Here is a 24,986-nt window from a genome sequence, read left to right on the forward strand (position 1 = left end):
TATCGTTCTGTTGGGTTCGTCTTCCTTAAATTCAAAGGCACTGAGAATATATACATTCATTTCCCTTCATGGTCTGACATTACACTAGCAATGTGTTCCTTATAACATCTCATGGCTGTTTAGGGGTTTCTTCCTATATGTAAGCGTAGTAATTGTAAAGCAGACTTACCTATTATGTGGGGTGTAAAAATCCACTCTCCAGCCCTTTGGTTACGTCTCATAGTGCCGAGCTAAAAAGTAAATTGTACGGCAATAGTAGAGCGCCTGTACATGCATAGTCTCAGTGAACACAGTATGTCAGAATAAAAAGGAATGTACTAATGTGTATAGTGGAGGAAATGTTGGCATGTTGTGGTAGCTCTTTCAAAATTAATTAATATACACTCTGTGGCTTTGTTCTTTCATCCATGGTATCAGCATTGTGAATGAATTTCACACCCTGATTGAATCAGGAGTGGAACCATACTTCGCTTGTATTTGCTTGAGAATCTAAGGTAAGACTGCGATAGAGGGAGTGCTGTGCATGGTAGTTAGTATACAAGGTTACGAATATGCTTCCATTTAATTGATATTGTTCAGGATTTGGCATGTTCCCATTGGACGGCACATATCCAATATTCGGTGTTTGTCCTGCATTGTTTAATGACTAATCTGCCTCTATAAGATACATCTTCCCAGCAATCCAATACAGAATTGTATTCAGCTTGACTGGACAACGCCTCATTATTGCATGTTTAGTTTGCGGAGTAATGGCAGGAGCTTGTGCATTTTTGGGTCTTCGGTTGTGCTTGTTACCGCAGTGTGCATATTGTTTGTCTATATTACCTCTGTCCGCATTCCCCTGGTTTCTACTACAGTTAGTTGATCCCTCTACCGATGATGTGTATAAGTAGCTAAAGTGGGTCACCTTTGTCCTGGCAAAGTTACAGGTCCCATTACTGAAAAGACAAAGGGCCCCCTGATACCAATGTGAAGAACACCTAGGCAGGGAAATACATACTGTAAAGTTTCTAGGGCTACTTCAACAACAAAGCTAGAACATAATTATAATACTAAGGATAGTGACACTAGGAATAGAAAAATACAAAAATGTTTATTATGAAATAAATTAATTAGAAAGGGTTTTTAGATTTTATGTAAATTTTTTTGCAGAAAAATATTGTATACACAACATTCTGACTATTGTCACTCATCCATTAATTCACACACATCTCACTTAATTATTTTGTACATATTGTCAGCAAGAGAAGTTGGCCTGGTATATGATGTTCACTATTCTAGTGAGCACCTTGCACCAGTCCAAACAACCCTTATGGTGATGGGTGTAAAGTCAACCTTATAAACCAGATATCCTAGAGGTAGCATGGGCAGAGCAGTCTTAGGCTAAACTCAAGAGGGCATGTGAAGCCAGCTGTTTTACCATATGCAATCCCTTTAATACCAAATGAAAGGGCACCACACAGGATATATATTCAAAATATATATGTCTTTATTTCTAATTTATTCCCTTGAACTCTTTATGAGTGCAGAAGCACAAGCGCAAAAAAAGTAACTTACTATAAGATACAAAAGTTGCACGATTATGGATAGGGCCGGGTGGCCCGCTAAACCATATACTAAAAAAGTGGTATAAGTACCACGTCACGAACAATGGTAAGGCCTAGGGCCTTGGGAATCGCTGGGGCTACACTGGACTAACAATGGTTAGGGAGCAGGAGGCCCACGGGATCTGTGTGCAGAGTCTAAAGGCACACGTGTGCACACATAGAAGTCATTGGGTGCGTAAAGATGTAAAGTTAAAGGTTTGGGAGTCTTCCGACTGGACTAGAAATTAACCACTTGAAACTAGGACACTAGGAGTGTAAACCTTTACAGGAGCACCGTAGTACTCACGTTACCTAACCCACAGGAAGCGGGTGCATAGGTCCCAAAGTGTGTCAGATTCGTCGTGGAGATCTATGGAGCCTTGGAGAAAAGATGCTGCAGGCGGCCAGAAGAGAAGGGTCCGGGTGGATCCAAGGGTGGATCAAAGATGAAGAGGACCTGAAAGCAGAGGGGACAGAGTCTGGGTCACTAGCCAGTGACCAGGAACGAACCAGGATGGAACCAGGTGATGTCGCGTTGCAATCAGGTGCTGTTGGGAAGCTTGTCTCTGCAGCCACGTAGACCAGGAGGTGTCAACGACAACCAGGAGTCAGACACAAACTGTCCCACAAAAGGTCTCGCTGTCGGCAGTGTCGGCTTCAGGATTGGAGTCAACAAGCCTTGACAAAGGCAACTCACGCAGGATACAAAGTAGGCTTCTTACTCCGACCAGCAAGGTCTGGTGGGCTGCTTCCTTTGAGGGAAGCAAGGGCCATTCTGGAGCAACCAGACCAGCAGTGTAAATTCAAAGGATCATCACCAAGATGGCCACTAGCCAACGGGTAAGTGACCGGGCAGACGCGTCAAGCAGGAAAATGCAAAAGGGTCCTACGCAAAACTCATGGAGTGTGCAGGGCTGATCTTTGGTGCAGATGCTGCTTGGGGCTGAGGCTTTTTAATCCCCAATGCACAGCTTCAAGGAGGCCTCAGGGGCTGCACAGCTAGCATGTCGCAGACTTTTCAAGATGGCCGGTCCCACGTCTCTCGTCGCCTCCCCGGGTCTTAGCTTTGCAGGGACTGTAGATCAGGCTGTTGGATATCTGGGAATCTGGTTCTTGTCAGGCTCTGGGCTCGGGCTCCGGCGGGAGGCGGCAGCAAAGCAAGTTGTTGATCGCTGGATGGTGCCTGCTTGTGCCGGGTGGTCACTCCTTGACCACAAGGGAGATTCTGCAGTCATCTTCTTCCAAAGTAGAGTGATGAAGGTCCAGAGTTTTGTTTCAGTGTTTCAGTCAGGATAATCTAAAGTCTTGGGACTCAGCTCCTACCTATATACCAATCTTAGGGGCTGGATTACCTCCTAAGTCCCTCCTATGGGTGGGACCAGGGAAGGGGGTGGTTACACCCCTTTACCTTCATCCAGTTTTGTGCCAGAGCTGGGGCTGGAGTTTGAACTGGCCTAAGCATGGGACACCTTGTGTGCCCCAGGCAGTGTCTCAATCCTTTCAGTCCTCCATGTCCCAATACACAAAATCCTGTCTGGGGCGGTGCTAGCACCTCCCAAGGCAGGAAACCTATTGTCCAAGCCTCCCTCGCTGGAAGGACTTCCAGCAGCCGGAGGTCAGACTTGTGTCTGTGGCAGCAGCATTCATTTTGTGATGCTGAGGCTCTGGTTAACTTTAACCGGGAATAGAAGGAACAATATGTCTTCTCCCTCTAGAAGGGTGGAATGCTACCCCTGTCGCCAGAACTGGTGAGGGGATAGTATTCCAAATCGAATGACACCTTACTCGACATGTTTTGATAAAGCCAAACCAGAGATAGCATTTAACCGCGAGGTTCATAATGCACTTAAGAGAATATGGTATGGCAATATCCTAGAACAGCTATAAGGAAATGGTTCCGAAAGCTTCAGACAGGCTCAGCTCATGCTAGAGCACCATCTCACATAAAACCAAGCAATCTGCCTCCAGGATTGTTAAGGCCTGCCATAGGAGTGTCTTATAGGTGTATATGTGTCTAGATATAAGGTTAGATATAGGTATACTACATCTAAAGCAAAGGGTGATTACACCACCTTGCCCCAGCTGAGTGATCAGCCAGATGTGTCAATTTGGGTGGCCAGCCAGGGGTGGCATAATACATGCTGCAGCCCCTGGTAGGCCTTGGATGCACCTATGCCCTAGGTACCTATAGTACACTGTACAGGGGCTCATAAGGTGACCCAGTATCCAATTGGAGATGTACCTAGGGTACATGGAGTCCATTTTAAAGAGAGAGCAGATAGCCTGGGGCCCTGATTAGCAGGATCCCAGGCCAACTAAGTCAAAAACAACAGCTAAACACTAGGCAAAAAATCTGGGGTAACCATAGTCAGGTATCCACCTTCCTACACAACCCCCCCCCCACGAAACGAAAGGAGATAAGGCTATCCTTGACCAGGTAAGCCTATATTGCCTAAGTGGCAATATAAGGAAGTACCTGCACTAGCATGGTTATCCCCTGTCTTTTGGTCCACGAAGCAATCCCTTACCCAAAGGGTATCATAGGGTCTCCACCATAGGGAATCTCTACCTGTGGTGTGTTTTGGCAAAGTAAAAGGCTGGTGTTGTTATGGAGTACTGAAGTGAGGCCCCCCTAATGTAGGGCTCAGCTTCCTCCAATCATCTTCCACCATATAGGCCTTTCTTTCGTTGACTGAGTTGCACTGTGCTCTCAGGGTCAACCTCTAGCTACCTAAAGCTGGAGGCTGGGTCCCTTTGTTGGCTTACTGGAGGGACAGGTCAGGTTTGGGGCCTTTGGGTCCCAGGTTTGGCTGTGCCCAACAGAATCCATCTGGGGGAGGTTCCTAACTAAGTGCAAGGGAGATCTCTCAGGAGTTTTTGAAATGTTCACCTTACTAGGGCTTCTAGCTTTGGTGCCCCTAATCTGCAGATGGGGTGGTTCTTGTGGACAGGGGGCCCTTTGGGGTCCATCACTGGCCTCCCTGACCTCTGCAGCCCTGGGCTGCCTGAGGCAGGGTAGAGAGGGGCAGGTTACCTGCTCCAGACTGGGTCCCACCTTGGAAGGGTCCACTGACATCAGAGGCTCTGCCAGGCTAGGCCTGACTACCTCTGGGGCATTTCCTTCACAAGGGGTAGGTTCAGTTCCCTGAGGAGGCTGACTCTCACCTAATGTCTGGTGGGAGGGAGACTTTTATAGCTCTCTAATGCTCTCTGTTTGAGTGGAGTGATCCATAGTTTCAGGCTTCACAACACTAACATCTGTTTGAGTTTGGGCTGTGACCATCACAGCCCTACCAACCTTTTCAGGAAGGAACTCTGTTTCGGTGTGGGCTGTGACCATCACAGCCCTGCCAACCTTTTCAGGGAAGTCTGTCTGAGCTTGGGCTGTGACCATCACAGCCCTTCCAACCTCTTCAGGAAGGAATTCTGCTTGGGCTGGGGCTGTGGCTATCACAGCCCCATTAACCTCTTTTGGAAGGCCTGCCATTTTGGAATGGGTTTCTTGTTCTACCTCAGCCCAGGCTGAGATCTCTACATCATTCCCCAGTAGACAATCAACAGGCAAGTTTGTAGACACTGCCACTCTCTTGGGGCCGGTGACACCTCCCCAGCTGTGATTTACTACTGCCATGGGATGACCTTTCTGCACTCCATCAATGTTGATCACCTGATAGGTGAACCCCGGTAAAAGTTGTCCTGAGGGAACTAGACTGTCAGTCACCATAGTGATGCTAGCCCCTGTATCTCTGTAGGCTTCAACATTTTGGCCATTGATGTGGGGCTCCTGCCTGTACTTGCCCAAAGTGTTGGGACAAGCAGTGAAGTTGGCAAACCCCATGCCATTTTCACAGACAAGAGTAGCTAAGTTAGGGGACCTGGTTGGGCCAGAGTCCACCCGAGCTCCCAAAGTAAACCCAGCCAAATTCTTGGGGGCACTCCCACAACCTGGGGGATTACTACTAATAGTAGCAGGAGGTCTGGGAGTATTACTTGGGTGTATGTTCTCCTTATTGTTGGCCTTTGGGCAACTGCTGTCAGTCTTCCAGTGGCCAGGCTTTTTACAGTCATGGCAATAAGGTTTCTTCTGGTTAAAGGAAGTGCTTTGGGACCCACCCACATCCTTGGAGTTTTGGGGCCACTCGGGAAGTCTTGTCTTTAGATTTATCCCCACCTTTCTCTTAAGGCTTGGTAGAATCTTTCTTCTGGTCACTACCCTGATTTCTAGGCCTAATCCTGGCTCTGACCCATTTATCTGCCCTCTTACCCAATTTTTGGGGAAAGGTCAGGTCTGAGTCCACCAACTGCTGGTGTAGAAGCTGGTTTTGACAATTACTAAGGATCTGCTCCCTCATAATCAAAATATACAATCCTGTATAGTCATGTACTTGGCTGCCCAATACCCAGCCCTCCAGAGCCTTAGTACCACAACCTACAAAATCAGTCCAGTCCTGAGTCTGTGTCTTCTGGGTATCCCTGGACATCAACCTGTACTGTTCAGTGGTTAAGCCAAACTAATCAATCAGAGCACTCTTCAGGACAGTGTAATTGTTAGCATCATCATCACTAACTGTGAGGAGCTTATCTCTACCTTTTTCTGAAAAGGAGAGCCACAAGATTGCTGCCCACTGACTTTGGGGTACCAGCTGTACTTTGCAGGCCCTCTCCAAAGCAGTTATCTACTTGTGGATGTCATCCTCTTCTTTGTAGGGGGGCACAATCTTACTCAGGTGTCTATTGTCATAGGACCTGTCTTTATCCTTAGGGATATTGCTGCCACCAGTGGGTTCTACCCCACCTAACTTCCTTTCTCTCTCAAAAGCAAGTTTCTCTTTGGCTTGGGCAAGCTGCTCTCTCTCAATTCTGAGATTGACTTCCCTCATCCTAGCCTGGTGTTCTCTCCTCTGAGGAGATGACATTCCCCTCTGAGAACCCCTAGAAGCATTGGAGTGATGAGAATCTCCTGAGTGAGATCTCCCTCGCCTATACCTCTGGTTAAGCCCACTTGGAGGCCTGAATGGGGCTGTCCCATTCTCAGCCCCAAATTGGCTTAAGTTAGCCAGGCTAAGTCTCCTTCCTTGGACCTGGCTACCACCCTCTTTCTCAGATTCTTCCTCAACCTCTTCCTCGTCATCGTCTACGACAGGGGGGTCAGTGGCATCCTCTGTAGAGGGCAGGACCTCTTCTGCACTCCCTGTAGGAACTGCACCTGAGGCTTTCTTATCCTCATACTCATCTAAGTGGTCTAGGAGTTGTTGAAGTGTGGTGTTGGACCCTTGCTTCAACCTTCTTGTTGTACACAAGTGCCTCAGTTCCTTGAAACTGAGAATAGAAAATCTGGAGGGTACCTTGGGAGGGTTACTCTCCACAGGTTGGAGTCCACTGGGCTCTCCTGTGCCAGACATTCTCTAGTGAGGAGGATGTGATGCAACTACCTACACTAAGTGTTTTCCTACTGGACCTCTCTAGGAGTTGTAGTCAGGGTGTGCTAGGCCCTTTGCTCTACAACTAAGTTCAGTAAAACTTAAGTATTCTAAGTCTTGTTTTATATGTACCTATAGGTACCTGTATGATCTTTCAAATGATATTGCAGACTACAATTGGTAAAACAAAGGCAAGCTCAAATCCAAACCGCTGCAGACCAATGTGAAAAGTTGGCCTGGTATATGATGTTCACTATTCTAGTGAGCACCTTGCACCAGTCCAAACAACCGTCATGGTGATGGTTGTAAAGTCAACCTTATAGACCAGCTATCCCAGAGGTAGCATGGACAGAGCAGTCTTAGGCTAAACTCAAGAGGGCATGTGAAGCCCGCTGTTTTACCATATGCAATCCCTTTAATACCAAATGAAAGGACACCACACAGGATATATATTCAAAATATATATGTCTTTATTTCTAATTCAATCCCCTGAACTCTGTATGAGCACAGAAGCACAAGCGCAAAACAAGTAACTTAATGTAACGTACAAAAGTTGCACAATTATGGATAGGGCCGGGTGGCCCGCTAAACCATATACTAAAAAAGTGGTTTAAGTACCACGTCACGAACAATGGTAAGGCCTAGGGCCTTGGGAATCACTTGGGCTACACTGGACTAACAATGGTTAGGGAGCAGGAGGCCCAAGGGATGCGTGTGCAGAGTCTAAAGGCACACGTGTGCACACATAGAAGTCAATGGGTGCGTAAAGATGTAAAGTTAAAGGTTTGGGAGTCTTCCGACTGGAATAGAACTTAACCACTTGATACTAGGACACTAGGAGTATAAATCTTTAAAGGAGCACTGTAGTACTCGTGTTACCTAACCCACAGGAAGCGGGTGCATAGGTTTCAAAGTGTGTCGGGTTTCGTCGTGGAGATCTATGGAGCCTTGGAGAAAAGATGCTGCAGGCAGCCAGAAGAGAAGAGTCCGGGTGAATCCAAGGGTGGATTGAAGATGAAGAGGACCTGAAAGCAGAGGGTACAAAGTCAGCGTCACTAGCCAGTGACCAGGAAGGAACCAGGATGGAACCAGGTGATGTCGCGTTGCAATCAGGTGCTGATGGGAAGCTTGTCTCTGCAGCCACGTGGACCAGGAGGCGTCGACGACAACCAAGAGTCAGGCACGAACTGTCCCACAAAGGCTCTCGCTGTCGGCGGTGTCGGCTTCAGGATTGAAGTCAACAAGCCTTGGCAAAGGCAACCCAAGCAGGGTACAAAGTAGGCTTCTTACTCAAACCAGCATGGTCTGAGGGGCTGCTTCTTTTGAGGGAAGCAAGGGCCAGTCTGGAGCAACCAGACCAGCAGTGTAAATTCAAAGGATCGACGCCAAGATGGCCACTAGCCAACGGGCAAGTGACCGGGCAGACGCGTCGAGCAGGAAAATGCAAAAGGGCCCCACGCAGAACTCGTGGAGTGTGCAGGGCTGATCTTTCGTGCAGATGCTGCTCGGGGCTGGGGCTTCTCAATCTCCAATGCACAGCTTCAAGGAGGCCTCGAGGGCTGCACAGTTAGCAGGTCGCAGACTTTTCAAGATGGCCGGTCCCACGTCTCTCGTCGCCTCCATGGGTCTCAGCTTTGCAGAGACTGTGGATTGGGCTATTTCATGTTTGGGAAACTGGTTCTTGTCAGGCTCTGGGCTTGGGCTGCGGGAGGTGGCGGCAAAGCAAGTCATTGATCGCTGGATGGTGCCTGCTTGTGCAGGGTGGTCACTCCTTGACCACAAGGGAGATTCTTCAGTCATCTTCTTCCAAAGTAGAGCGATGAAGGTCCAGAGTTTCATTTCAGTGTTTCAGTCAGGAGAATATAAAGTCTTGGGACTCTGCTCCTACCTATATACCAATCTTAGGGGCTGGATTACCTGATAGGTCCCTCCTATGGGTGGGACCAGGGAAGGGGTGGTTACACCCCTTTCCCTTTGTCCAGTTTCGCGCCAGAGCTGGGGCTAGAGTGCCCCAGCACCGGTTGAACTGGCCTATGCATGGGACACCTTGTGTGCCCCAGGCAGTGTCCCAATCCTTTCAGCCCTCCATGTCCCAATACACAAAATCCTGTCTGAGGTGGTGCTAGCACCTCCCAAGGCAGGAAACCTATTGTCCAAGCCTTCCTCGCTGGAAGGACTCCCAGCAGCAGGAGGTCAGACTTGTGTCTGTGGCAGCAGCATCCATTTTGTGATGCTGAGGATCTGGTTAACTTTAACCGGGAATAGTAGGAAAACATGTCTTCTCCCTCTAGAAGGGTGGAATGCTACCCCCGTCGCCAGAACTGGCGAGGGGGTAATATTCCAAATCGTATGACACCTTACTCGACATGTTTTGATAAAGCCAAACCACAGATAGCATTTAACCGCGAGGTTCATAATGCACTTAAGAGTATATGGTATGGCAATATCTTAGAACAGCTATAAGGGCATGGTTCCGAAAGCTGCAGACAGGCTCAGCTCATGCTAGAGCACCATCTCACATAAAACAAAGCACTCTGCCTCCAGGATTGTTAAGGCCTGCCATATGAGTGACTTATAAGTGTATATGTGTCTAGATATAAGGTTAGATATAGGTATACTGTATCTAAAGCAAAGGGTGATTACACCACCTTACCCCAGCTGAGTGATCAGCCAGTTGTGTCAATTTGGGTGGCCAGCCAGGGGTGGCATAATACATGCTGCAGCCCCTGGTAGGCCTTGGATGTACCTATGCCCTGGGTACCTGTAGTACACTGTACAGGGGCTCATAATGTGACCCAGCATCCAATTGGAGATGTACCTAGGGTACATGGAGTCCATTTTAAAGAGAGAGCAGATAGCCTGGGGCCCTGATTAGCAGGATCCCAGGCCACCAAGTCGAAAACCAGCTAAACACTAGGCAAAAAATCTGGGGTAACCATAGTCAGGTATCCACCTTCCTACAGTCAGCATAGTAAATTGATTCGATGTCTGACAGAAACCATTACAGTACATTGAATAATACAATCTCATGGATTATTATAATTGTAGGGTGGTGTCCACGATGTCTCAACGCGTGTTTCGGCAGAAAGCTGCCTTCCTCAGGAAAACAACCTCCAATAATTAAATTTCTGTAAAGACAAAGGGCCAGATGTAGGTAGATTATTTTTACAGATTCTAAAATACAGACTCATACTCAATCGGTATTTCAGAATCTGAAAATGAGATGTAGGTAAAAAATCGGTAAAAATTACCGATTTGGATTCACTCGGAATCTGAAATCGGTATTCACCGAATCGGTATTTCCCGACTCGGTAAATTCCGAATCGGTAAAACCCATACATTCCAACGAGCCCATGGCCCATAGGAATGAATCAGTTTAACCGAATCGGAATATACCGAGTCAGTAAATACCGATTCGGAAAATACCAATTCGGAAAATACCGAATCGGAAATTTGAAACTGACAAACATGTAAGCCAGTGAACCAATCAGGAACCCCAACCACACCCAAACCCAAAGGTTCAGTGGAATCAACCAATCAGAATCAAGCACCCCTCCCCAGTACCTGGGAGTGGCCATGCCCATGCAGGTGCAGAAACCAACAGTCAGGAGAGCAGGAGGACAGACTGAGGAGCAGGCTTCCCTGAGCTTACCTGTACAACACCATGGAGAGTCAGGATGGACAGAGGGATGCTGCTGAGCGCAGAAGAAAATTGAACTTCAGCCCTAAAGAACTGCAGGTGCCTGTTGCAGAGGTTGTCAGACATTACAGCAAGATCTTTGGGAAACAATCACTGCATGTTGCTGAGTCCATCAAGCGCACTACCTGGATTGACATACAAGGAAAGGTAAATGCCATTGGTGTCACCCACCTTGAAATAGACGATTTGAAAAAAAGGTGGTATGATCTTCGCATCATAACAAAAAAGAAACTGGCTGCCCACCAAAAAGAAGCTGCAGCAACAGGGGGAGGAAGAAACCGTGCAACACGACCCACCGACATTGAGGAGCAGGTGGAATCCACCCTTGAGCCTGAATCCATCCATGGCATTGGGGACGCTGACAGCTCCGCAAGAGCTGCAAAGAAACAAGGTAAGATGCATGTACATTGTCATCATCCCATTTCCCTATTCCCCGTCCACACTCTGTGTGCCTACATCACACTTCTGAACAGGTTTTAGCAATGCCCAGCAATGCATCATGGGAGATGTAGTCATAGGTAGATACCTCTATGCAGTCAGCATACCATACAGCAAGGGATGCAACACACTACTAGCATAAGCAAATGAGGGACAGGCAAATGTGCGATAGTAGTGTGTTTAATCAAGTAACACAGGTGAACAACTCCACTGACACAATGTCCATGTCTGTCCACAGGAGAGTAATCGCGCAGCACAGCGAAGGACAGGGAGAAGAGGAGGGAAGAAGCTGGTCCCAGCACAGTACACGGAGGGAAGGACAAAGAGCAGGCAGCCAAGTCACCTGAGGAAATAACACCACCACAGCCACAGTCTCCTCTTATGTTTGAGAGTCAGGAGTCAGGAGCGGCTGCACAGTCCCCCACCCCGACAACTCCGTCCCCAGTGCTGGAAAGGGCAAGGTGGCTTTATGTGCCCCCTCCCCGCATACTGGAAACATCAGAGGAGGAAGAGGATGAGGGTGACATGCCCAGCAACCAACTAGAGTCAGCCAACGATGAGCAGCTGCCCACTCCTAGAGCTGTGCAGGCCAGTGTCCGAGGACGAAGGTCACGGGAGGCAGCTGAAGAGCATCACGTTCAGGGGGTCTAGTGCGGTCTGAAGGCCACCATGGTCAAAGTCCAGCGCCTGCAGGCAAAAGCAATGATGGGTGTTCAGAGGCAGGCACGCACCACCGACAACAAGCTGGATGACATAGGCAAGGGCATATGAGAATTATCTGAGAGCATGCAGTCAATGCCATCTGGCATTACAGACATGACACAGTGCCTGACTGTCCTGTGCGACAAGTTGTACAGGGCCCATTTAGAGAGGCGCAAGGCCCGTGTGGATGTGCGGCAGCAGACAAAAGCCCTTAACAGATTCGCGACTGCAACCTCCCTGCTGTGCAGATGGTCAGTAGCGATGCAGGATGCTGTGGTTCAGTGCTGCACCAATTTATCTGTTGGAATGGCCAGAGGGACCTCTGCCATGGAGCTCTTGCTCGCACAACAGACTGCCACTCGAGGCGACACATGTGTGGGTGAAAGTGAGGAGTCCACCAGCAGGAGTGGTGCAAGCACTCCTGTCCCTGAGATACGCAGGAGCGGCAGGCGTCATTCGGCAGAGACAGGCCACACCGATACCCATGACACACAACCACATCAGTCCCACCCTGTAATCCGTGGATGTAAACATTGACTATGCCCTCCACCCAAGGCACAGGTCACGGTGGTGTTAACCGTGACCACACAGTCATGGACATTTATATTTCCTCTAACCATAGTGTGGTATCATTGCACTTGTGTAGTGTAAATTAAACTACGTATGTCATAATCTTTGCCTGTCTGTGTCTCATTACTTACTCAGAAATATTGCTGTGTGACCTCCGCCCGTCTCAGTCTCCCATCTGTAGCAGGTGCCGCTACTGTACCATGGGCCTCTGCCAGTTCTGTGTCATCATCAATGTCCTCATGATGTGTGATCTCCACCTCTGTGCCTTCCTTGGTGGCAAGATTGTGTAACATTGCACAGGTCGCAATGATTTTGCAGCACAGGATTAGAGTGTACTGTCGTGCCCCTCCGCTCTTGTGGAGGCAGCGAAACCTGCTCTTGAGCAGTCCAAATGTGCGCTCTACAACGTTGCGTGTGGCTCTGTGTGCCTCATTGTACTGCCTTTCACTCCTGGTGGATGGGTTGAGGTAAGGGGTGAGCACAAAGGACCGCAGGGCATATGCACTGTCGCCTAGGGAGGAGAAAGATTGACATTAGTTGCATGTACATGATACAATGATCTGCTGTGGGTGTCAGGGTGTGTCAATGTTATTTACCTAGCAGGTATCCGTTTCCAAATTCTGCAGCAACTAGGCGTGTGTATATTCCACTGTTCTGGAATATGTATGAATCATGGGTACTCCCAGGGAATTTAGCAACGATGTCTGTGATGATGTTGCCAGCGTTGCATATGACCTGGACATTGATGGAGTGCGTTGACTTGCGGTTCCTGTATATGTGTTCTGTGGCTGCAGGTGGACAGAGTGGTACGTGGGTTTCATCTATGCAGCCTATCACGTGAGGGAAGTGTGCCAGTTGATAGAAATCAGTCTTGGTTTTTGAAATCTCCGCAGGTGTGTCAGGGAATGATATATAATGCTCCATCCTCTGAATCATGGCGTCAAGGAACCTCCTGAAAAAGCGGGACAGGCAGCTCTGGGACACACCACCCACTGCTGCTACCACACTCTGGTAGCTCCCGGAGGCAAGCAGGTGTAAGCTACACAGCACCTGTACATGGGGTGGGATGGCGTGGGCCCTGGGTGTTGGGTGCTCCAGGAGTGGGTGTAGGTCCCTGATCAAGTCCATGATGGTTTGGGGATGTAGCCTGTACCTCTGGAGTATTTCAGGATCTGTCAGTTGGAACAGTGTTATCCTCTGCCTGTACACTTGTTCCTCCCTTTGCCATTCCCTCTCTTCTGCTGCCTGTAGTCTCAACCACCTTGCAATGACGTAGAAAGCCGCCATTCTGAACCCACTGTTGCATTTTGGGACTCTTTTTATGGCCTTCACCTGGTTACCACCTGCATTAATTCCATGGTAAATACCGACTAAAAAAATACTGAATTTCCGTGAATTCTGTATTTTTCGGGTTTCCTACATCTCCATGGCCATTTATTTACTGTTTCTTATTTACCGTTTCGGTAAATAAGAATTCGGTAAATATGTATTCGGGAAATTCCACTTCTGTAAAAATTATAAAAGAATTATACCGACTCTTAATTACCGAGTCGGAAGTTTACCGACTCATGTTTTATGAATCGGTAAAAAAATCAGCTCCTACATCTCATTTCATGGATACCGGTCGGTAACGGCCGATTTTACCGATCTTCGGCCGTTACCGACCGGTAAAGGGCTACCTACATCTGGCCCAAAATATTATCTCAACAAAATGTCACAATGTCACTACCCTATTGAGAGTCTAGCGTCTATACATGATTGCATAATTGATATTATGTCCACATTATAGAGCCAAAGAAAATGTGTGATAGTTAGGTCTAGTTATAAACCTAAACGAAAAAAGATTAAAGATAAAAGTGAAATGAAGAGGACGAAAAGTAGGGTGACTAGGTAAGAGAGATATCAGTGTGCAGTCAATGGAAGTACGCGCCACCAAAAGAGAACTGCCAGATCACGTGACCAAGAAAAATGGAACTTATAAGACAAGCCTTAAACCAAGGCTGTGAGGTTTGTGCCCATGCAATTGATGGCGGGAAAGAGTTACTAGACTTTCTTACCAAGAAGCCAACTTCACAGGGTGAGAGACTATGGGCCCGATGTAGGAGCCCTAATACCGGTCGGAAACGGCCGATTTTGGCCGTTTCCGACCGGTATTAGGGTTTTCTAATGTAGGAGCATGCTTTACAGAATCGGTATATTACCGAATCTGTATTTACAGATTCGGTAAAATTACCGAATCGGTAAATACAGACTCGGTAAAATTACCGATTCTGTAAAAGCACATGTAGGTAGCACATCTTTGAGTGCCGCAGGCTTTTCAGATTCGGTATTTTACCACCCAATCCAATTGCGTGGTAAAATACCGAATCCAGGTGTGCATGCACATGTGTGCATGCACACCTGTGCCATGTGACAGACAGACATGCCCTTAGGGCATGTATGTGTGCCACATGGCACACATGCCTGTATTTGGGGTGCTAGAGGGTGTCAAAGTGACACCCCCTGCACCCTTGCAGGAATCAGTAATTACCAAATCGGTAAATACCGATTCGGTATTCACCATTGATTCCTATGGGCTTCAAGGCCCATAGGAATCAATGGGGGATACCAATGCTGTATTTACCGAATCGGTAAATACCGAATCTTACAGATTCGGTATTTACCGATTCTGAAATACCTACTTGTGCCCCCTTCTATTTTACCACTTCTTAAATACCGAATCGGTAAAATTCGGAATTTTAGAAGTGGTAAAATAGAATTACCTACATCTAGCCCTATGTTCTTACAAACGGAGTTCGTAGCCTTGATACTGATACGTTCTAATTATTGATGGAATCCTATAACAATAAACATAGCTGTAATATCCAAGTTGTTTAAAAGATTTAAGAATTGTATTTACACAAGGTAGTATGACGAAAACTCAGACGTGAATAAAAACTAGCGGAAAACAGAATAACCTGCACCTAGCAGATGAAAGTATTGGAAGAGATGATGTAAAAAAGTAGCCAACAAGGCGTATTGTTGATGTGGATATGAATACTTACCAACAGCATAAATGAAGAACGTGATGCTGGAGGTAAGTTACCGAGCATAGCTTGATGAAGATAATCAAGTATATGTGGCTGGATCCTGCATATACCTGAAAAGTCACAAATATGAGCTTGAATTAAGGGAACTGAGACACTAACCAAAAAGAGATAATAGTGAAGGTGCCCCTAGATCGGCATAAACCGAAAAAAATGCCTTTTTAATGTTAATTGAAAGTTATAGGGGGCGAGCTGTCCCAAACACACTGTGTCTGAAACATAGTAATGTGTTCAATGTATGTTAATGGCAATACAGGTTACATAATGCGTTTGAGGATCGATTATAGCATACCTTGTGAATAACCTTGCTGCCTCCGCGGCTTTTGCTTCAGTCTGTGACTAGAATACCTCAGTGGTGTAAAAGGAGTTGGCTACGAACACCAACTTGATTATTTAACTTCCCATTAATAAGAATTCCCTTACTGTCAGGTTAGCTGCAATGACAGGCGAATGTTTTCAGGAATGTCAACTTTTCTATTTCTACCTCCTCCATGTCCCTGTCAATGCTTACAAGACTCGAGAATCAGTATAAACAATTCAGGTACATCCCATTTAGCTCATACGTGTCTAACAATACTCAGTTGGACAAGGGGACCGCTTCCTAGTACTGAAGAGGATCATAGAAAATACCTCCAGGTGTCTTGGAATTTAAATTGTGTGTACAACAGTTTTTGTGATTTCGGGCTATCCTGGGCCACACCCACACGGGGCACCATATGATGTTGCCCCAGAATTATTGGGATCAAAGCCAGTAGATCTCCTAAGACCTAAAGGGAAGGTCAAGCGAGTAGAAATTTACAAAAATCAGATACATCTTGTCAAAGAATCTTATGAGGTTATATAGTGAAGCCCCATCAGCATAAACCTGAAATTTGTAAACACAAAATAAGTACTGTTATTTCATATTATATGATTAATAAATATAGTTTACATTTTGCATATTATAGAAGTAAAAATGAATGTAAAAATGACAAGCATATAAGCAAGTAATATATATAAAAAGCAAAGGTGAGATAATGTCCAATCATTTTTTATCACACATCCCTACACAATTAGTTTGATCCTTGCCTACATTAAAAGTAGTAGATTAACACTAGTGTACGCCGATCCCCGTAAAGCCTCCGTGCATAACTATCGGAACTCTCTGAAACAGTATCCCTCCAGCCACCAGCAGCAATACTTCTGTTTAGATTATAGGAAGTGCATAGAAGCCTGCTACTACGCTATCCCTTGTTTTTCCATCAAGATAGAACATACAATATGATTTCTCCCGATGGGTGCACTTCAGCTACATGTGCATTAGTAAGCTTCATAGAATGAAAAACTCCCTTCCACAGCTGGTTAACATGAGCCCTAGAAAACTTAACACACATTTATAAACCTGTACAATAAATACTGGCTCTTCCTAGAAACAAGCATGCCTTATGCTACAATCACACACTCTGTCTAATACATCACATATACATACAGTTAACATGTTGACATACAGCAAGGCCTGTGTTGTATACAACATTATCGAAACATATAGAAAAGCATGCTGCATGTGCCAGGATATCTGGGAGAAACTGGTAAGTAACTAGGGAGCTGAAGCTTGCTCTGTCACCACAAAATCGTGCTTGAAAACCAAAAGCATTTTGCTAAAGTACTTAGCAAAGTGTGCTTTAAAAAGGCAAAACTAAGCATAAAAGTTTGAAATAAAATACAGGTCAGAAAAAGACATTAAAAAAACTATATTGATTTTTTTGTAATTTTCTCCCTAAGTACATTAGCTATTTTGGCTCTATCCCTTATAACATACACTTTATTTTATATACTCCATTTGTTATAATCTAAAACTAAATGAGAAACCTAGGGACAGATTTACAAGGAAGTGCCGTAGTGCGGCAACGTAAGGCCTTTAGCTGCGCCCCACTGCGGCACTTCCAAAGCACAAACTGCTGCCATGCGCAGGCACATCCTTGCACCATGCCTACGTCATGGGGAGATTGTTTTTGTGCAGGAAGGGGCACCTTCCTGTACAAAAACAATCACTGCAGACATTTTCCTCTTTCAATTCATGCTGTAGAATGCAGCACGCATTGAAAAAGGAAAAAACGAGGAGAAATGAAAACATTTCTCCTCATTGCGCCTCGCTACGCCACCCTTAGGGTGGCATAGCATTCAGAGGTATTTCCACATTTAAGAATCCTCGAAAATCTGGAAATGTGTCTTCTTTCATGGGTGTTGCGTGGGACCACCCACAGCCACACCAATGGAATGCCTTTTTACCCAAAGTGCTGCATGTAAAGAGGCCATATTTACAAGGACACAGGTGACTTTTCGTGTCCTTGTAAATATGGAGCAGTAACATGCGCCACCAGTACGTCACAAAAAGTGACATACTGGTTGCGCAGGGGGCTTGTAAATCTGCCCCTAATTTTTAGACATTTCTTTCATAATGTAGTCCCCCCCCCATCCTCCCCGCTATCTTATTTTGCTTGAAATTCTGGGTGCATTTACAATGTTTTTAAACAGAGTTTAATCACTGTGATACATTGAAAACAAAAACTGAACGTCTTTCTTGTCTGTTTCTTGGAGGACATTGCTTTAAGCGCTAGTATAAAGATTTAGCCTGCTCATGACTTCTGACATATTTCAAAAATCGTGTCAAACTATTCTGTCATTTTTGGAGGCCATGACCAAATTATTATATGCATGAGTGGGAAGTTGGCATGAACGTTTTAAACAGCTCTACCCCAGAGTTAGTCTTCACTCTTTCAGTACAGCAATCAGTTACAGAGATTTGCAAGTTAAGCTAGTCTGACAGACGGGTTAACAAACAATTACTGAGGGCCAGCTTCACAGGGGCGTTTTCGGTAATAAATATGGCTTTACAGCAAAACATTACTTTATATATGGCAGCTAGGAATTCGCATAAGGATTCCTGACTGCCACAAATGTTTCTCATATTGCATAATTCTCTTACAACAGTGAATCAGTTAACACATTAGTAAACTGCATGCAAGGGGTGGAGAGTGAGTGGAACAAGGAATGGACTGCCATGCAGGTTTGTGAATGCCACCAGGGGGTTCAGCTTGTGGCCATTCACAAACTCTGATCCTACTTTCCCCACCGAGGAAACCTCCAGAATTTTACTGCAGCAATGGGCTAGTATTAATACGATGAATCACATCCAAAGTAGGAGGGAGTGAACAGCGAGAGTTTGCCCAAGAAGAAGAAGACCGTTTTCCTTATGGAGAAATAAACGAAAAGAATAGGTGCATTTACACATTGTGCTATATTTCCAGAGTGCATACCTTTGACCCTGCAAAGACTGAGGTGTGTTATGACTGTAAATAGTCAATGCAGAAGAGGGGAGATACTCTGTCCACCAAAAAGTCTCCCACTGGTGAATATCCTAAAGGCTTTGCAAGTGTAGGGATGAGGGGAGAAGTTGTCCTGGGTAATTGTAAGGGGTACACATAAGCCACTTTAGTCTCCGTGGGTGAGAAGGAAATTGAACCCTTGGCTCACTGGCTTGCTTGTGTGGAAAAGGACATACAATGGAAAAGAATCAGTGAGGTGGAAATGTAAGCCCGGAGGGATACAGGTTCTAGCATCACCATTTTTATGGCTAAGCTGATTTTCCCAGGGCAGATCTACCCTGATGAGGTGCAGCAGGAAGTCAACGCTGGCGAAGTTGCAAAGTTTCATCCCATAGCAGTTGTGGACTTTGAGTGGGGAGGGGTTAGTAGCCCAAAGAAATTAATTAGCTATGTCCCTTGCCTTCTCAGTGTATTGGCTGCTGGGCAGTGCCCTTAAACATCTTATCTGGGCATAGGTGAAGAGAAATGTTCATGCAGCAGTGCTGGGCAGTGCTGCCACCCCCGAGTGGCTATGTGTCTCCACTAGAGCAAAACAAAAAAGGCCTTAAGAGAAAGTTAAGGGACTTTGAAGTCTGGAAAAATGTTCCAAGGCCCTAGTAACAAGAGGGAGGGCAGGAAGTCTTACAAGGCCAGGTACCAATGTCAACTGGCCCAGAATGAGTCTAACTCTAACGGGGGGTCTTATTTCACAAAAGGAGACTGCTTCCCTCAGAGATTTACAGAACTCCAAGGAGCAAGTGGTCCCTCTAGAGATGACTTGAGCAAGGAGAAAAAGACTTGTTCCACTCTTGAAGGTCTGATACAGCTGACTGTCAAATAGAAGGAAGGAGATGTCACTGGAACCCATAAGTTGTACTGGGTGGAGAGAATATGTACAGTGAGGCAAGGGACCTCAAACCAGGGTAAACCTGGAGAGTGGTGGTCCCCCAACAATACGTTTATTTAGTTCTAGCCAACTGACATAAGTTAAGTTACTTGTAAGTCCCTGGTATATGGTCCTAAGGGTACTCAGGGCCTATAAGTTAGTGTCCAACCAGGGCTGTAGTACAGACGGTACCATCCTGAGTGTGATAGACTACACATGGCTCCCAGACTGCCACTGGAGCCTGGAACCGCAGTTTTAAAGTGCTTGTTCAATTTAGCAATTTAATCCAATGGCAAAGCCCACAGTTCCCTAACCAATATATATTTATATTTATATATATATATATATATTCACTTAAAAAACCGTAGGTGTCAGGCCTTATATAGTTAGGAATTAGCATTTAAAAAACCATTGAAATTGCTCCTATGTAGTTAGTGGTACTAACTATATTTCGCGCACCCGCAATCCACTGCTGGTGATGTCACATATTACATCATTCATGACATGGTCAGTGACATCACTGATGACATCACTGATGACATCGCAAATGACATCACTGATGACATCACTGAGACATCTCATTTGACATCACTGATGACATCATCCAGTGACTGTGTGTTTCTGTAAAGTTTAAATATGTTTTACATATTGAAGAATGAGTGGATGTATAAGTGTCTGGATGAATGATTTAGTAGTTGCGTGACTGACTGTATGAGTGAGTGATTAAATGTGTCTTACTAAATGCATGGGTTAGGGACTAAACTGTCTGAATGTGTGCATCAGTATGTCTGTTGTTGTGTAAGATGCTGCATGTCTTGATCAATAGCTATATGAGTGGGTATGTGGGTTATTGAATGGTTGCCCAAGTATTTGAATGGGAGACTGAGTGTGTGTGTGGGTGGCTGGGAGGTGTGTGACTCTGTGCATAGATGTGTGAGCAGTTGATTCACTAGGTGTATGAGTTCAAGAGTGCATGTGGAAACAGCTATATGGGTGGTTGACTGTGTGCATGGTTGTGTTGGTGAGTGAATGGATATCTCAGTGCTACATGTCCAAGTAAGTACATATGTAAAACACAGTGCATGTGAGAGTTGGCATATATAAATGACTATACATGAGAGCCAGTGAATGTGCGAGTGGCTGTATGGATCATTGTGTACTTGTATCAGTGATTGTATAAGAGAGTAAGTATGTGTTAGTATATGTTTGAATAAGTAAGGTGTTGTGTGTATAACTGTATAGTTGAGGAAATGGAAGTGTGATTGATTCTTTGCATGACTGACTACGTGTGTGAGTAGTTCCATGGATGGGTGTCAGTGTGTGAGTGTCTGTATAGGTGTATGAGTGCATATGATAGTGTTGTATTGATGAGTGACTGTATGTATGAGTGATTCTATGGGTGAATGAGTGAATGTGTGTGTAGACCTAGGAATCAGTGAGTGCGTATGTAGTAACTGGTATTGGTGTGTCAATAGTTTCAAGAATGGTAGTCTGTATTTAACACTAGGTGTATCAAAGGTTATATTAGAGTGTGAGGAGGTGCATTGTATTCTCACATGAATGATATCATCAGTGATGTGATCAGTGATGTCAAATGAGATGTCATCAGTGATGTCATCAGTGATGTCATTTGACATGTCATCAGTGATGTCATCAGTGATGTCACTGACCATGTCATGAATGATGTGATATATGACATCATCAGCAGTGGATTGCGGGTGCGCGAAATATAGTTAGTACAACTAACTATATAGGAGCAATTTCAAAAGTTTTTTAAATGCTAATTCCTAACTATATAAGGCCTGAAACCTATGGTTTTTTAAGTGAATATGCAAGGTTTTTAAAATGCTAATTCCTAACTATATAAGGCCTGAAACCTATGTTTTTTAAGTGAATTTGCAAGGTTTTTTTAAATGCTAATTCCTAACTATATAAGGCCTGAAACCTATGGTTTTTTAAGTGAATTTGCAAGGTTTTTTAAATGCTAATTCCTAACTACATAAGGCTTGAAACCTATGGTTTTTTCAGTGAATTTGCAAGGTTTTTTAAATGCTAATTCCTAACTATATCAGGCGTGAAACCTATATTTTTTTTCAATAAACTTCAAAGGTTTTGTAAATGCTAATTCTATTAGCGGATAACGTTTACATATGTTATTATCCTTCTGGGACCACCTGAGCAGCCATCTTGTTTCTCAGGAGAAGTGAGGCACAAGAGAGCACAAAACAAGAGTGGAAAACGCGAAAAGGGGGCAGGGTTGAGACCCCCTGACCCCCTAGCCCTTCTCAGGGGGTCCCAGAAAGACCACCAAGTGCAAAGAATGTTTTTTTTTTTTAATCGCGGGGTACGCACACGGTGCGTGTACCCCGCGATTTTTTCATTTTTTTTTTTTGCCCTGGCTGTCTTTTTGGGACCCCCTAAGAAGGGCTAGAGGGTTGGGCGTCTCTACCCTGCCCCCTTTTCGTGTTTTCCACTCTTTTTTGGGCTTTCTTGTGCCTCAGTTCTCCTGAAAAACAAGATGGTGGCCAACACTTCCTGGTTTGTACAGTTTGGAATGTTGACAGTCGACTGCCAGCCAATCAGAAACTCACTCGCACACTTAAGGGTACACGCACGTACGCGTACGGTGAGCGCATATAGATATATAATTTGCTCAAATTCAATTTTCTCAACAACTACTGGAGGGATTTTCACCAAATATAGAAAAGGAACTACTGCATACCTGTCCCTACCATTTTGCCAAGTTTGGTGTAATTCCGTTCAGCCGTTCGGGCTGTAGCCGTGTCTAAAGGTCCCATAGAAAATGCTGTTTGAAAAATTTCTAATTCAATTTTCTCAAGAACTACTGAAGGGATTTTCACCAAACATAGCAAAGGCACATCTGCATACCAGGCCCTACCATTTTGCCAAGATTGGTGTAATTCCATTCAGCCGTTCGGGCTGTAGCCCTGTCTAAAGGTCCCTATGGAAATTAACATGGGGAAAACACGTTTTGGGACCCCCCTTTTTTCACGGCCCCCGCTTGACGAATCCCCCCGAAGCTTTCGGGGAAAGAGCGGAGTAAAGCGAAGCAATTTTATGGAAAATTACACCCAGATTCCTCAATCGGCGCCAAAGTTATTCCCAATAGAATGTTGGGGATTTCCTATGGTAACTAGGTCCTAACTATATATACCTACTGGCGACCGCCAGTAGGTAATATATATAGAAATATATATATATATAAAAAAATATATGTATATATATATATATATATATATATATATATATATATATATATATATATATATATATATATATATATATATATATATATATCCCCTAAGGAAGGCATTTCGAGCCCTAAGGCAGGGAGCTGTATATTCTTAAGTGGGACATATATTTCTTGGGTCCCAACAATAAAAACCCCAAATTGTCAATCTTACAGTAGAAAGATTAACAGCACTGTTAACCAGTAGAGTCAGCCATGCTAATTCTGGACCTGTGACCAGAGCCTCTAGCCCAGCAACTGCTGTACTTCTACTGTTAGAAAGAGGACTTTAAGGGACATCGACTACTGTGGCCAAAATCAAACCTCAACAGTGAACTGAGGAATAAACATATATTTTTTTAATTACCCTTTGCCCCCTAAAAGCCAAACCCACCCTTATCTGTTCAAATACACCTGCACCCCAAAATCCTAAACCACCCTTACCCCTAGAAGTACTCCTTTACCACAATACCCAAACAAACCCTGAACCCTAAAAATATCCCTGCTCCACAAAACCCACCCTAAACCCTAAAAATGCCCCTGTACTCCAACACCTGAATACCCCCTAAACCCAAAAATACCTCTTATACCCCAAAACCCAAACCCACCCTAAACCCTAAAAGTGCCCCTGTACTCCAAAACCTAAACACTCCCTAAACCCTAAAAATACACCAGCACCCCAAAACCTAAACCCACCCTTAACTCTAAAAATACCCCCTGCACCCCAAAACCTAAACTCACCCTGAACCCTAAAATGATCTCTTGCACCCCAAAACCAAAACCCACCCTAAACCCTAAAAATGCTCCTGTACCACAAAACCCAAACTCACCCTAAACCCTAAAAATACCACCTGCACCCCAAAACCTAAAGTCACCCTGAACCCTAAAAATATCTCTTGCACCCTGTTGGACCTGGTGTTATAAGTCCACATAGGGTAGCCTGGCACAAAGTAGGAAGGTCTATTCTCAAAGGCAATTGTGTTATGCTTGCGTCACACTCACCACAGCAATCCAGCGCCCATCCACTAAAAATGACACTACACCAGATTAGAAAAATACGGAATACTTTATAAAAATTCTTTGAATGGTCTTACCCGTCAACCAGGGGTTGTTTACATACAGCAAACATTTCCACATTTGATTTCCAGTATCCTTATAAATTCATCATTACATTTGGTTTTAGAACCTTATTGTCTATTGGCAAGAATTCAGTAATCCCCTCCAATGCGCTATATTTCAGTCAGTTCTTTTGCGGTTTGAATTTCAAGTTAGCAGTAGGAACAACCCCCCCCTCAATTCAGAGAAGCAAGAGTGCACAATCTTAAACCTTGAAAAGCATTTGACACTTCCCTTATAATAAATTCAGAGAATGCATTGACAAACATCAGGTTGGTTTAAGTAGATCACCCGTGGTGTTCTGGCTACCAGTTTACTCGAGTAATGAGCCAGCAATAGTGCTATTAATGGTAGCTCGCTAGTTCCAGAATGTTAGTCTTTCCAGTACAGGCTCCCCTAGCCTATTTGTCAGTTCCCTTCAGGTTTCCAGGAAATAGTTCCTTTATTATACCCTGTGGCGATGCCTCAGTTTTGATGTCCTTCCCCAGCTCCCAGAACCCGGCTTACTTATGGCAGAATTGTTGTATGTCCTGATTCAGCCAACCCGTGCAGCGGGAGTCTTCTCTTAGCGCCCGCTCTCTCCCCAGCCAGGCCGACTTACTCTCTGGGCCTGCGAGGGAGGGAAGACGCTATCGCTTCACCTTCCAGCTGACTCCTCCTCAGCACGATCACTCCACCAAGACACTTCCTCCGCCTCTCGGGTAAAAGCCTTGCTTCACTGGGCCTGCGTGGGAGGGAAGTGGCGATTCTGCGACGCCGCGCCTCTGACATGCTGACAAGATCCCTGCTCGGCCTGCGCGGGAGGGAGATGCCTCGGAGCTATGCGGCCGCCTTAGAGCTAGTCAGCAGCGGCTCCCGCAGCACCTCCCACACAGTATCCTCCCTATC

Source organism: Lissotriton vulgaris, chromosome 4_1, assembly GCF_964263255.1.
Source record: "Lissotriton vulgaris chromosome 4_1, aLisVul1.2, whole genome shotgun sequence".
In the NCBI taxonomy this organism is placed as follows: Eukaryota; Metazoa; Chordata; class Amphibia; order Caudata; family Salamandridae; genus Lissotriton; species Lissotriton vulgaris.